Source organism: Homarus americanus, unplaced genomic scaffold, assembly GCF_018991925.1.
Source record: "Homarus americanus isolate GMGI-L3 unplaced genomic scaffold, GMGI_Hamer_2.0 scaffold36734, whole genome shotgun sequence".
NCBI lineage: Eukaryota > Metazoa > Arthropoda > Malacostraca > Decapoda > Nephropidae > Homarus > Homarus americanus.
The window spans coordinates 11,054,749-11,069,574 of NW_024733126.1; positions in this window are offsets into that span (position 1 = coordinate 11,054,749).

A 14,826-nucleotide genomic window follows, 5' to 3' on the forward strand; every position below is an offset into this window, starting at 1 on the left:
AACAGCAGTCCCTCCACTTGCCACCCATCACCAGTCAGCAGGACCGTCTAAGGGACAACCTAGGCGTCTCTGTGTTTATTGTACAGAAGAAATGAATAGCCGGAGCCATACTATAAGGTGTAACTTGTGTGTAGAATGGGTGCATGACAGATGCATAGACTTTTTAACAAAAGAGGAATATGACACTATGTTATCCAGTGGCTCACTTCCCGACTGTGTTTAAGATATGACTAAATTCTCAACAGTCTATACCACGATATAGTACCATCAAACATACGATTTTTAGTGTTTCAGACTTAGGGAGTTGCATCTTGTGCATATGAACTCCTAGTTCATTGCTGCCAAAGATGTCAGAAATAGGAACTCAAAATTCTACTTTATAAAACTAGGACCGCCGTATTCTCCATCTCGAAGTAGTGGTTAGATGACACAGTCACATATGAGGAAGTAAAAACAGAGGGATAGGATGAATGTGCAACGTCTTAACAGAAACACGGTGACAGGACAAATGTGGGAAGGGTGTAGTAATTCAGTGACTCTACTAAACACGGCAGTTTTTTGCGGGTACTTTGGTTTCCTACTGCACTAAAAATGGACTAAATGAAGGTCATAAAAAGAGTAACAAGGAACAGACCAATCGGCCTAACGGTTAGTAAACGGATTGCTGATAAGTGGTGCAATAATAATTAACACTTGTATAACTTTGTAGCCAAGTTGGCGGTGGTATACTTAGCTAGTTTTTGTAATAAATGGTGGGAAATATTGGGATTGGCGGGTTGTGGGCTTTTGGGCTACGTATTTTAATTTCAGCTGGGCTACCATTGGGGTGGTTCTTGGTGAAGGTCTAATACAAAAAAAAAACATACTCGGTAACATAAAATTCTACTGGTGTGATACTGTTCGTTGTGTGGACATTGACACTGGAGGGCACTAGTGATGAGTTAGGCGAGGGTCTTGAGGCCACGTAAGTATAATACCTGAGGTAAAGGAGAATGAATTTTCACCAGACTAATAGAAGGATTTTCCCCAAGTCAGCAATAATTTTCCCAAACAAATATAATATTTTTCCAAAACTAAATATTTTTTTCCAAACTAACATCATAATTTACCAACCTAACACAAGGATTTATCAAGCTAACAACAGTTAGGTTAAATTACTTGATGTGAATATAAGTAAGGTTACGTTAGGTTAGGTTATGTCAGGTTAAATTAGGTTAGGTTAGTGTAATCATTATATAGGTGAAATAAGCTGAGGTGTCTAATTTTAAGGTAGCCCAATCTTTTCTTGTTATATGGAATCGAGTGAAGGGGCAGTTACTGGTTCACTGAGTCACATCGTTTAGCAATTACTTGTATTGGATTGCCTCAGCTAACTTCGTCCCAACATCGGCAAGCTCAGCCTACAGTGCTACAGTGTACAGTCCCCTTCACTTGTACGTTCACAAGAGCTCATCAGGTTTTGCGCAGTGTGGAAGCCCTGTGTTTGTTTTCATGCGACAGAAGGAAACTCGCAATAGTAAACATAATAAGGAATCAAATTAAAACAATATTAAAACAAATACCTCGAAGATAATGATTTGTGGATTGTTTATATGACGAGCCCCTGTAAACGTAGTAGTGAAGGGGACTGTACATCAGGGGTACAGGGAACGAGGAGCTTTTCCAAGTAGTTTTTCGAAAATGTGGCAATAACGGACACGACTATGATGTGCTTTACCTTGACATTAATAAAGCCTTGGTTAGAGTCCCCATAGACACATGGCATTCTAGAGAGTAATTTTATATTAGTTTAGGTAAGGTTAGGTTAGGTTAGGTTAGTTAAGTGACAGGAAACAGAGGGACGTCAGCATTAATGGCAAAAAATCGGAGTGTGGTAACGTAACAGGTGGCGTACCTGGATCATTAGTATTAATTTGTACCCGACGGTGCAGATATCGTTCGCCTTATTTACACCCTAAATCCAACCTAACCTAACCCAACCCACTATTGAGAGGAGACTGAATAGAAAGCCGATTATTTACCCTAAAAATGCCATAAAGTTCAACTATCAAATATTCACAAACATTAGATACTCACAGTGATCGTTGGAAAATAACCCAAGTGTACTGTACCTACATTACGGTCGCGTAAACACCTCTGTTATTATATCTTCATTAACGACAAAAATATATGCGTAGATAACATTAATTAAATTTATTGATAACACGACAACAGGGTTTATAATTCGACCTGACAAATTTATAGCATGGACAGATAAATAACAAGACACAATTTAATGAGGAAAATGTAAAAGTTCTAAGGCTCGGAATAGTAACAAGGAAACCAGCTATCACCTGAACAAAGTAGATATAGATAGGAACCTAAAACCTAGATAGCAATACATTTATGCACAGCATAACATATACGGCTAACAAAGTACGATAGGGTTCATATCTAGGAGCGTTATTAACGGGAGATGCACTGTTATTTTACAACTAGCATTACTAAAATACATTTGGGCCATGCGGTTCATCTTAGTTACCGTATAATAAAGATTGAAAATAATTATCTAAAGACCAGTCTGAAAAAGCTGAATAAGTTTATCCCGGGCATTAGGAACCTTGAATGTAGAGGCAGATTAAGAAAACTGAATTTAAATTCTCTTGAGAGACGTATAGTGAGGGCGACACGACTGAAGTATACAAATGGAAGATGGGGTTAAATAAAGGTGATATAACTACGGTACTTCGAACCGTCAAATTAAGAGCGAACACATAACGATGATTTTGATTTAAAGAAATACCTGTATATAATTAAGGAATTATATAAACATTGGTTAAGATACTGAGTTGTGGATGAGTGGAATAAATCACTCGTCACTACCATGAGTTCTAACTTGTTGAGAAATTTCATATATTAATTAGACAGATATAGGAGTGTTAAGGATTGGGTGTAAGAAGGCCTGCTGCAGTTTTTCATTCTTCTGTTATGTAACCACCTACCGGGGGACGGGAATGTTACTGAACTGAAATACACATAGCGTTTAGAAAAGACATAACCTGTGTTTGTCTTAAATCATTATGTTCTTTATCTCGTTACCCCAAAAGCCTCGAGGATCAACAGGCATCACAACACTGCCATCCTGACCTGTGCCGCTTATGATTGTTCCACAGGGTCTAAAGGCTCTCATGACACTTGCAGGGTAATTGATACCACATTGACCAGGGCACACAGATAGGTCAGTTAATTAATACCACACTGGCCAGGACACACAGGTAGGTCTGTTAATTAATACCACAATGACCAGGACACACAGGTAGGTCTGTTAATTAATACCACACTGACCAGGACACACAGGTAGGTCAGTTTATACCACACTGACCCGCTACACGGACAAGACTTATTTACACTAAAAAGAATAAATATGTTTGACTGAGTTTTTCATTCCCCCCTTTTTATAGATTCCTTTTCGGTAATAACGTAATTCTTGTAGTTTCTTTTGGCTTATTTGGCAGTACAGTATATTAAAATCCCACGCCACCAAAGTAGACTAAAATCAACCTCCTACCCACAAAGAGATCCACCAAACATAACTAAACCTAACCTAACCTACCCACATGCTGTAGAGCTCCACAATTCCCTAGCTTCAGAGACACTATGATGATGAAGAGTTTCTGAATTGGATAAAGATATAAAAAAAAAATTGGTTAGGTTAGGTTGTAAGGGGGTTCTTTTTTATACTTCATACTTATTCTATTTATTCTTCAATACTTATTCCTTCTGTTCAGTCTTGGAGATTTTGAGTTTGACAGAATCTTTTCAGGAGATTAATGACTTAGACAACTGGCACTAACTAAACTACAGGCCTCAGATTCTCTGATGTTTGGGCATCAAAATAATCTAACTTCAGTGGCAATTGGAAACTCATGGCTATCCCCAAGGACGATATAAGGACATGCCTCTCGTACTGGCAGTACTGGCAGACTTGACACGCACTTACTTGCCAAGTTTTACTAACAATAAAGACAGTTGAAGCTTTCAACATCAATCACAAGAGACCTTGAATGTTTAATCTTTAATCAAACATATCTAATTTGCCTTAAAATATACCACTACAGTTGCAATTTCAAATTTTGTGTCGTTATACTGAGGAATAACAAGTCTCGAGTGCTCTCTAAGATTGAGAGAAAACGGAAGACTCAGACGTCCTGAAGTGATGAGAAAACGAACGCCTCAGATGGGAGACTCAATAAAGAAGGCATAGCTACATGTTTTGTGGGCTATTGCCTATTGAGCGTAATATGAATCGTCTGACTTTACGTTAACTAACATGCACGACAGTGGCAATCACAAGGTTAGGTTCTTAAAGCGTTATAAACTCACAACACAAACACGCTCTTAAGCCCCTTGTAAACGGGGTCTTCTCTGTGCTGAATAGAATCGTATGGAGGTAGCAAAGTAAAATATTAAAAATGGCATCCCCGTAATAATAGTAGAGCTGATAATGGAAAAATCGTGCAAATGGTGATACAAGCATGAAATTTGGCATGATCATACCCTAGGGGCTACTTGTCAAATCTGCCTGATTGGCCATTTGGAAAGCCAAGATGGCGGCCAAATTGACTTTCGAAAGATGATTTTTTTTGGTAGAAATTGATGTAGTTGGTCAATCTAAATGATCTTAGTGTCGATCTGCATGTTTTCAAGCATGATTAGATGATTTTTTTTATTTCTGATACTCTCAGATATATATTTGTCTTATTTATGACTGGTTTAATGTACTGGTTTTATGTTTTTTCCAACTAGGTGAGGGTAGCACGCAGAGGGTCTCTGCATGTGAGGGAGTGATTGTCGGGCACTACCAGGGCACACTGGTGACATAACTGCTGTGCAACCCAGCATGGGGTTCAGTGTCAGCTAAGAAAAAACAGGTCATACTGCAACAGCTTAGTGTCCCAAATGCAGCTTAACCAACCCCAAATCAGTTAAGCAGCCGCACCTGAATTGACAGGATGTGCAACCGCGGGAGAGCCGAGCCAAGGATAACGGCGTTTTAGTTATCTGGATGGTGTACAGATCACACGGGACTAATGGCACTAATGAACGATCGGACTAGGTGTAGGGCAAAAGGCATGAACCTAGTTGTATCCCATACAAGAAATTGCTCATCAGGGCGGTAAAAGGATAAACCCTCGACCCTGAAGATCAAAAATAGTCATGGACACAAAATCTACCAACAAATCATTCCTCACTGACTGGGCAAAGTGTTGTCTTTGTCAACAGGATAAGAAGGAAGATCTTAAGTCTCCACATGTAAATCCTGCCAAAAAAGGAGATGACGGTTACAATAGCTTGGCAAGGAATATTCATCTATTTCATTCAATCAATGCACTGCCAATCAAGCTTGACCCTGCAAGACTTTTTGAAGATGATGGGATAGAGGAGACCCTGATGAGAAACAAGGCACAGTATCAAGAGAGTTGCAGACTTCTGTTCAACAACACAAAGTTAAATAGAGTTCAGAAAAGGCGAACCTCTGCAGTTGCTACAGAGGAGAGCAGCAGTAGCAAGATACCACGAATGGTCAGAGACCCCAAAGCAACAGAATGCTTTCTATGTGAGGAAGAAGCCTTGGGAGATGACATAAGACATGCAATGACAATGAAACTTACTATAAGATTGAATGATTGTGCGAAGACACTTAGCGATGGAAAACTCCTTGCCAAACTAAGTGCAGGAGATGTTGTGGCACAAGAACTGAAGTATCACCCTCGCTGCCTGGCAGACCTGTACAACCGAGAAAGAACACACCGAAATGCTCATGAGCAAGAAGAAGCACAAGAGCTTCATCCAAACAAGGACGCATACCCAACTGCTTTCTCTGAACTGGTCACTTACATCACTCAGATGAAAGCTTCTAATGAAGGTACTGAACCACCCATTTTCAGACTTGCTGACCTGGTCACACTCTACAGACTTTTCTACTTGTTGAAAATATCACCACCACAGACACTTCCCCACCACGGGTCCGGCTAATTACCCAAATGTACCCAAATGTAGCCGGAATGAAGTCAAATAATGGTCCTACATGAATAAATCGAACTGCCAATCACTTCTCGACTAGTATTTGGTGTCACAAAGAAAAAAAAAAAATTGGAAAACGTAATTTAATCTGAGTTAATAGATCGCGTGCATGTACCGAGGGAGCGAGTAATTACCCAAATGTAGTCGCAATGAAGTCAAATGGTGGTCCTACAAGCGTAAATCGGACTGCCAATCACTTCTCGACTAGTATTTGGTGTCACGAAGTCACAAAAAATTGATAAACTATCCATACTATTAATACTGAAATGTGCTCCTTAATTTGGGTTACTTGATCAACAAACACCTTTCCCTCAATACCAATATTTTGTTTTTTCCATCAGTATATAATACAGTTGTCTCTTATTTTTCCTCTTCAGTGTACAACAGTTTACATTACCCACCATCATCTCTGACGTTTGCCTCGAGCTGCTGGAGGCTGCCCACCATCCGTGCCTCCACACTCGCCTATTTTATTTTTCTAAGTCGCGCATTTTCACAGATATGAAGGCGCCAATTCATGATATAAGTGTTAACAAATTATGTTTGATGAATATTGTTCACTTCTTTGATAACTGCCCTGTTCACACGGCACGAGAGATGAAGCGCTGGTCAGAGGAAAGGTCGAATGAAATTGACCTTTTGGACTGGCCATCTAAATCTCCAGTTCCATATTCATTAAGTTTCTTTCAGTTAAACAATACAACTTTTCCTTTACCCAATAGAATAATAATGTTGTATTTTTATTGAAACATTTAATATCACAAATATAATATTTTATAGGGTCATTGCTTGTGTTAAGTAATTATTATAACTGTTTGTGAGTGATACCCAGACCTCAACCCTATAGAGACCATTTGGACCCAGATAGTGAATGCGTGGGAACCTGAAGACAAGCTAAACACTGGTAGCGACTCCTCTTACACACCCAGGACGAGTGTGAGCAGTTTGTGAGGAACCAACCACCTATATAACCTTGCGTCTCAGTCCCAAGAAGGCTCCAGGGGGCTATATAAGAGGGAGGCCATTGGACAGGCTATTGATATTCTGTATGACCTGTGTTGGTAAATATTAAAAGTAAATGTGATTTCCACCCTCGTATTTTTCAATATTCATCCTCATATCTACATTATTATAAATATCTAATTACTGGTGATTAAAACCTGAACAACAACTTAAAAAAAAATGATAAATATAGAAATGGATGGTATATTATAATAATGTATTAGCCCGTCAGACAGACCGTAATACTTATATTAATGTGGGCTACAAACATTATGTTTATATAATTACATCACCCACGGTAACTAGCCTATGAGCCGCGGTTAAGATACTAAACGCCTGGGCAATATTTCTATAATGTGGGTTAGTTTTTATAAGACACAATTGAAGTGATTGTGATTGTGGTGATAGTGTAGTGATTTTGGTGATGATGAAGATTGTGGCGATGGTGGTGAAGCGATGGTGGTGAAGCGATTGTGGCGAAGTGATTTTGGTGATGGTTAAGTGATTGTGGCAAAATGATTATGGTGAAGTGATTGTGGCAAATGATTATGGTGAAGTGATTGTGGCAAAATGATTATGGTGAAGTGATTGTGGCAAATGATTATGGTGAAGTGATTGTGGCAAAATGATTATGGTGAAGTGATTTTGGCAAAATGATTATGGTGAAGTGATTGTGGCAAAATGATTATGGTGAAGTGATTAGTACTTATGTGGGTGATAGGAATCAATAGAGGAGATAGATAAAGTTCTTATAATATCCGAGCAGGATAGGGCTCGAACCAACGGATTTAAATTGGATAAGTTTAGGCTTAGGAGGGAGATAGGAAGGAACTGGTTCACAAACAGGGTGGTGGACGAATGGAACAAGCTTAGCAACTTAGTAGTAAGTGCTGGAACACTGGAAAGTTTTAAAAGAAGGCCAGATCGATTCATGGATGATAGAGTGGTAGTAACTTTCGATAGGAGCTGCCATGCACAGGTCAACCGGCCTATTGCAGACTCCTTATTTTCTTATGGTGGTGAAGTGATTGTGGTGATGGTGGTGAAGTGATTCTGGTGATATTGGTGAGTGTTTCTGGTGAAGTGATTCTGGTGAAGTGATTCTGGTGATGGTGAAGTGATTGTGGTGGAGGTGGTGAAGCAGTTGTGGTGAGGTTATAGTGGTGAATTGATAGTGGTAGAGTGATTGTGGTTAAGTGATTGTGGTGGTGAAATGATTGTGGCGGTGGTGATGAGAAAGTTGTAACAGCACTTTTTGCATTAAATAAATAGTCACCCAAATGAATAACACCAAATTATTCACTAAGTTATTAAACAATGACTTGGTAATTGTTCACGTTATACGTGACTCAAACTCTCTCAGAAGTCGAGCGAGGTCACCTGACTAATCAAAACAGCTTGACGCCCGCTTCTCCGCTCACACGCTCGGAGGAGAGGGGCCAGTCTTACCACTAGTTAAGGCGTGAACATGTAACTTAAGTGTTCATTTTATAAGTGTACTCAAAACACTTCCCTGGAGATAATTCACAATACATTCTCTCCCAAACTAAGTACTGTGTATATAATTACTTCAACAATAAAGAAAAAACCCAAAAGAAGTGTTTACCTCAGCCCTGCCACTTAAGAGTTCCAGAACTTATTTAAAACAATTAATGTGATACACAACAGGTATTACAAAGTGATAAGAAAATAAGGAGTCTGCAATAGGCCGGTTGGCCTGTGCATGGCAGCTCCTGTCGAGAGTTACTACCACTCTCTATCATCCATGAATCTATCTAGCCTCCTTTTAAAACTTTCCAGCGTTCCAGCACTTACTACAAAGTTGCTAAGCTTGTTCCACTCGTCAACCACCCTATTTGTGAACCAGTTCCTTCCTATCTCCCTCCTAAACCTAAACTTATCCAACTTAAATCCGTTGCTACAAGTCCTAACCTAACCTAACATGATCCAATCTTAAGCTAAGCTAAACCAAACCAAACCAACCCAACCTAGATTATCATTAGGATGGTAAAGCTGGAGGTAAAATAAACTGGGGGTGCTAAACTTCTGGTGACCCCTTGTTTATATGAATACAAAAAGACAGACAGGTTTTTTGCTCTATAACTCTGAAAATGGATTCTGTTTCAGATGTAAGCGCAAGAGAGGTGAAGGTATAGCAGGTATACCATGAACACAACTTCTCCGACATGGTGATAAAAGCCCCACCACCACCGCCACCACCACAGTTACAGTACTTGTGGCTGAAAAAAGGCCAGGCCAGGGGTTCAAAATTGATATGAACTAACTTTTGTCCTCATGGACGCCATATAAACGTGTCACACACACACACACTATGATTATCCTGAATGAGAAGAAGGAACCCCAATTTTTTTAATTATCTTCAAAATTCCTTATATAATGTGATTTTTCCCATATACATTTTTTTTCGTTATTTTATTTTATTTTTTTTATTGTGTGTGTGTGTAAGGTAGAGGTAAAAATAGATCCAGGTGAAAATACCCAAGTTGGAAGTTTAGATCAAAATACCGTGATTAAAGATCTAGCATGAAGTGGATGAGTTATATATAAAAAAAAAAAGAAGTCCAGATAGAATTATTCAAAATAGGTCTTTTAAAACGTATACCCGGTACAGTATACTCTAACCTAATTTCGATCAACATACCTTATTACAATCTATAAGAGAAGTTCATGATGGGAAGGAGATAACATTTTGGGAGTGAATGTTGACGCATGACATCCCAGTTTCACTTGGCATTACATTCACAAACAGCACCTTGGGCTATGTGTAATATTGTGTTATTTTGTCATCTGATTGAAGCAACATAATTTTCCATTGATTAATCTTATTTATAGCACCACACGTGTCTAACAATAGTTTAGTTAAGGGAAGAGTAAACTACGGTTCTTTGGGAGGGTTGAGATACTTAAAATCTTATTGTGCATCAAGTAGAAAATTTATGAATTCTTACAACAGAAAACTTTTCAAAATTAAAAAAGGAAATAAAATAAATGGTTTTAAAGAACACTTACCCGAGCACCCGAAACACGATCGACCTCAAGGGGACCAGTTCAGCTTGATTCTCGACACAACCTACAATTAAGAGTTGATTTTAAGGATCGACTGAAGATAAGCCCACCCCAGCTTTTCCACCATAAGATTGACCATTTTCCCCTCACCTGATCTAATCTAACCTAACCTAACCTAGCATAACATAACCAAACATGACATAACCAAACCCAATGTGGCCTAATGTAATCCATTATAACCAAACTTTAACCCAAACTAACCCTACAGGTACCATGGAATAAGGTAGGAGAGGGGGGGGGTAATTTTCAAGTGATGTAATTTTAATTGGTAAACCGAGGGCCCAGACTCAGAACAGATGATTATTCCTTATAGGTAAAGGTATAAGAATGTACCTAACTGCTTGACTTACAGCTAAAACACACAAACAACACTAATAATATTATCTAAATCATCTCGAGTTATATTATCAAATTAAAAAATAAATAGGTTTTCCATTTAAATATTTTCTACCTAAGTAAAAATATTTGTCTTTTAGTCTAATAATGTCTTCCTTTATTTAATATCTTAATCTGATAAATAATATTAAATGAACACAACCAGATAATGTAGAGACTCGTGTATATTTTAAAGGATATCCCTAAGTTGTTTTTGTATCTTTACTAAAATCAATTACTACATAGGTTATGAATATCAGTAATCATGCCAATCTCTTTTAATTTGTGTATCTGGATATAAACCTTATAATTTTATGTAGTGGGAGAATTCCTAACTTCAATCACTCTTTTTAGTTTTGACTGAGCACACAATTTATGCCTATTGTACTGTACAGACAGGGTCAAAAGTTCGGTCCTCCTAAATTGAAGCAGCATCGACCCCAAATGAGATACAATAGTATAACAACACACCCGCACCAGATGGCAGACAGGGTACATTCAGAGACTCATCCCATGATTCAGTTTCACCACAAGGAGCGAGCTTTTGTCCGCGACTTTTCATGTAGAAATATCTTATTTCGGTTCAGAATTTAGTATTGATAACGATAACAAAATTGATGCATTGTGTTTTCAGAAGATATCTTCATTATTAATAAAAGTAAAAATGTTAATGCTGCTACTACTACTAATAAAGATGATGACAGTGTAGTACAATACAGTAGGTATATTTTCGTTGAAATTAGATCCCTTTGGCATAACGGGCCGTTGGGACCAGTATACTGTAAATGCAGGCATGCAGCACACTCATGAGCACACTGTATATTAAACGGCATTAGAACCAATTGCCTTCATTTCCCCAAACTGTGTGTTAGGCACCCGTTTACAACTGTGTAACCTATAGGAGTGCCGCAGTGTCTAAAAAGTGACCCTGAGGGTAGGAGGCATGTGCTGTATCCAATCAGCTGGTGTGCCATTTTATTTGCTTCAGCTCATAATAAAGATAATAAAAATAATAAAAGTAGTTTAAGTATTAGTAGTATTAATAACAATAATGTAATTAGTCCAGGATTGACCAAGGCCGATTTCACAGTCGCCTTCCGTGGCGCTCTTGGTAAGCATCGCAACCATACAAATTCACATTATTGGAAAGGTTGGTAAGGAAACCTTGGTGAAGCCTGTGGCTCCCCAATGGAGCGATCATGAATAACTTTTATCGAATAATACCATAAAAATGTACACGTACTGGTTTTGATTACCCATTAGCACACGGAAAAATAAATAATTTACAGACAGATCACCGGGGAATAATAATTTACGAAGATTAAATATTTTTTGGAAGAGCACGGATGAACGGCTAGGGTTCACGCCAAAGGCCCATCATCTGTTGGGAGATGCTCGTCCACCTCAGACATTTGCATCGTTATTCTTTTCATCTTATTACACCAGTACTATTATAGGTACTGTATGTATAAGACTTACTGATAAGGTTTTACTTTCACACAATTATGGAATCTTGGGAATTTTATCTTTGCCTTAATTGTTAAGATAATTCTAAGACTTTTTCTTCAATGACTCCTTCGCAAATGAACTAAAAATTACTTAACCTAACCTCCTAACCAGGAGATCAACCCCCCCACTGGACCCCGCATATGTAAGTCATTTGCGAAGGAAATGTCAAAGAATAAAAGAATCTTAGAACTGTCTAAACTAGTGATTGCAAGATAAAACTCCTAAAATTCCATGGTTGTGTGAAAGTGAAATACCGACTTATTTTATACTAACAGGACTTCATACAGATATCTAAAATACGCAATTATTAAGAGGGAAGCGTGAACCAGCATCACTCAAACTGGTGCAGATTGTGATTTGTGTTATTAGAAATACCCCCCACCCCCAGTTTATACTTATAACTTACGGTTGATAGGGTTTATGGAATACCAGCCAAACCTAGAAATGGGCATAAATCCTAAATAAGTCCATTTTAACACTCAAACTGGGTTTATAGCTAAAAAAGTAAAAGATATGTTATTTTCTTAGAAAATTCAATAATGCCTTTTAAATTAAATGAAACTGTTTACAACACAGTAATAGCCTCTAAGTACAGGGGTATATGAAGTATCTGTAATATGCATCACCTATACAGAAAAATATATATATATATATATATATATATATATATATATATATATATATATATATATATATATATATATATATATATATATATATATATATATATACAGTATATATATATTTCATGTAGATCCACAATGAAAACGTGGATAAGGAACAACAGAGTTAGCTGTCTTTATTTAAAGACATCTTCAGAGGCAACTGGATTACATGGACAGAGAGAGGCTTAAATATACAGACGAAAGCTAAGGTGCTCTGTTGTTTCCCTTTTCCCGTGTGATTTTATCAAGATATATATGTATACATATATAATTAGGATGTAAAATTTGTCACTACAGTTAAAAAAATTTATGCGTGTACCCTTCCTCTGACACCGAAACATTTGGAAATTTTGGAAATTTTTTGAAAATTTTGGAAAATTTTGGAAAATTTTTGAAAATTTTGGAAAATTTTTGGAAAATTTTTGGAAAATTTTGTAATTTCCAGGTTCTTCCAAAATTTTCCGTGGGTCGCTGAGGTTTCAGGTTCTTCTCCAAATTCTTCCAGGTCTTTCCCAAAATCCTTCGCACCTTTCTGAGTAACCTTGAAAATTTCGAAATCTGAGTAACTTTGGAGAATCCTTGGGAAAAATTTTGGAAACCTTGGGAAAATTTTGAAATTCGGTACTTGGAGGATCTAGTACTTTCGAGTAACCTTCCAAAAATCTCCAAAATTTCCGAAAATTCCTCCCATAGTAAATTCGCACTTCGAGAAAATTTTGGAGGTACTGGCACCTGGTATTCGAAAATTTGACCTTAGGTTCTTCGAAAATTGAATTTGAGTGACCGGAAAATCCTTCCAAAAAATTTCCAAAAATCTGCACCAGTAACTCTCCAAAATTCCAACTCCAAAATTCTTCAAAATCTTCAAAAATCCTTCAAATCTTCCGCACCTTCCGAAAACTCTTCGAAAAATTCCTCTTCCAAATTTCCAGTAACCTTCCAGTAACCTTCCAAAATCCTTCCAAAATTCTCCAAAACTCCAAAATTCTTTCGGAATTTTTCGATAAATTCTCAGTAACTTTCCAGCACCAAAAAATCTTCCAAAATTTTCCAAAATTTTCCCAAAAATCCTTTCTAGCAACTCCAAAATCCTTCGTGGCCTCTTCCAAAACAGGGTCCCTGCCCAGGTCCCTGGCAACAGCCTGGGTCCTGCCCAGTTCAGGTCCTGCCCAGGAACTGGGTGCCTGGCCTGCCCAGGACCCCTGGTGGCCCAGGTCCTGCCCAGCCCACCCTGGGGTTCCAGCCCAGGATCCTGGGGTCCTGGGCCTGCCATGCGGTCCTGGGCTCCCCTGCCCAGCTCCAGGTGGGTCCCTGCCCAGGCCCAGGTCCTGCCCAGTGCCTGCCCAGTGGCTTCATGGTCCTGGGGTGAACCTCAGCTCCAGGAATTAAGTGCCCACAGAACTGGGGTCTGTCCCGCCTGTCCCAGGTCCTGGGGTCCCAGCCACCTGGTGAACCTCAAGCAACCTGCACGCCACTGCCTCCCGGTGGCACCTGGGGCGCCCAGGTGGCCCAGGTGCACTTCTGGGTGCCTGCCCAGCTGTCCCCAGCCCCTGGGGCGCCCAGTCCTGCGCCCAGTTCATGGAGTCCCCGCGCCCGTCCCGGGTGCCCAGGTCCTCACCAGCTGGTCCCAGTCCAGGTCCCCTGTCCTGCCCCTGGGCCCAGGTGATCCCGGGCGCCTGCCAGGTGGTCCTGGGTGCCCAGGCGATCCCCAGCCAGGCATCCCGGGTGCCTGTCCAGGTGATCCCGGGTGCTCCAGTCCTGGGTGCCCAGCCCAGTGCCCCAGCCCTGCAAGCCCAGCCGCCAGCACCCCGGGCGTTTGAAACAAGATCTCAAAGTTTTAAAAGTTCAGATTCTTAAAAGCTTCCAGGTGCCAGTGTTTGTCGATTTTGGTGTTTGAAACAAAAGAGCCCTGGTGTTTGTTATGAGGCCTGGGAAACAGACAGAACAGCTGGTGTTTGAAAAATATGATCCTGAAAATGAAACAGGATCTTGGAAATGAAATAGAAATAGCTGGTGTTTAATTATGGTTCAAAGTTTAAAGGAATTTTGGTGCCTAAAGTTCATGGATCACCTGAACTTTAGGCACCCCAGGGATCACCTGAACTTTAGGCACCCCAGGATCACT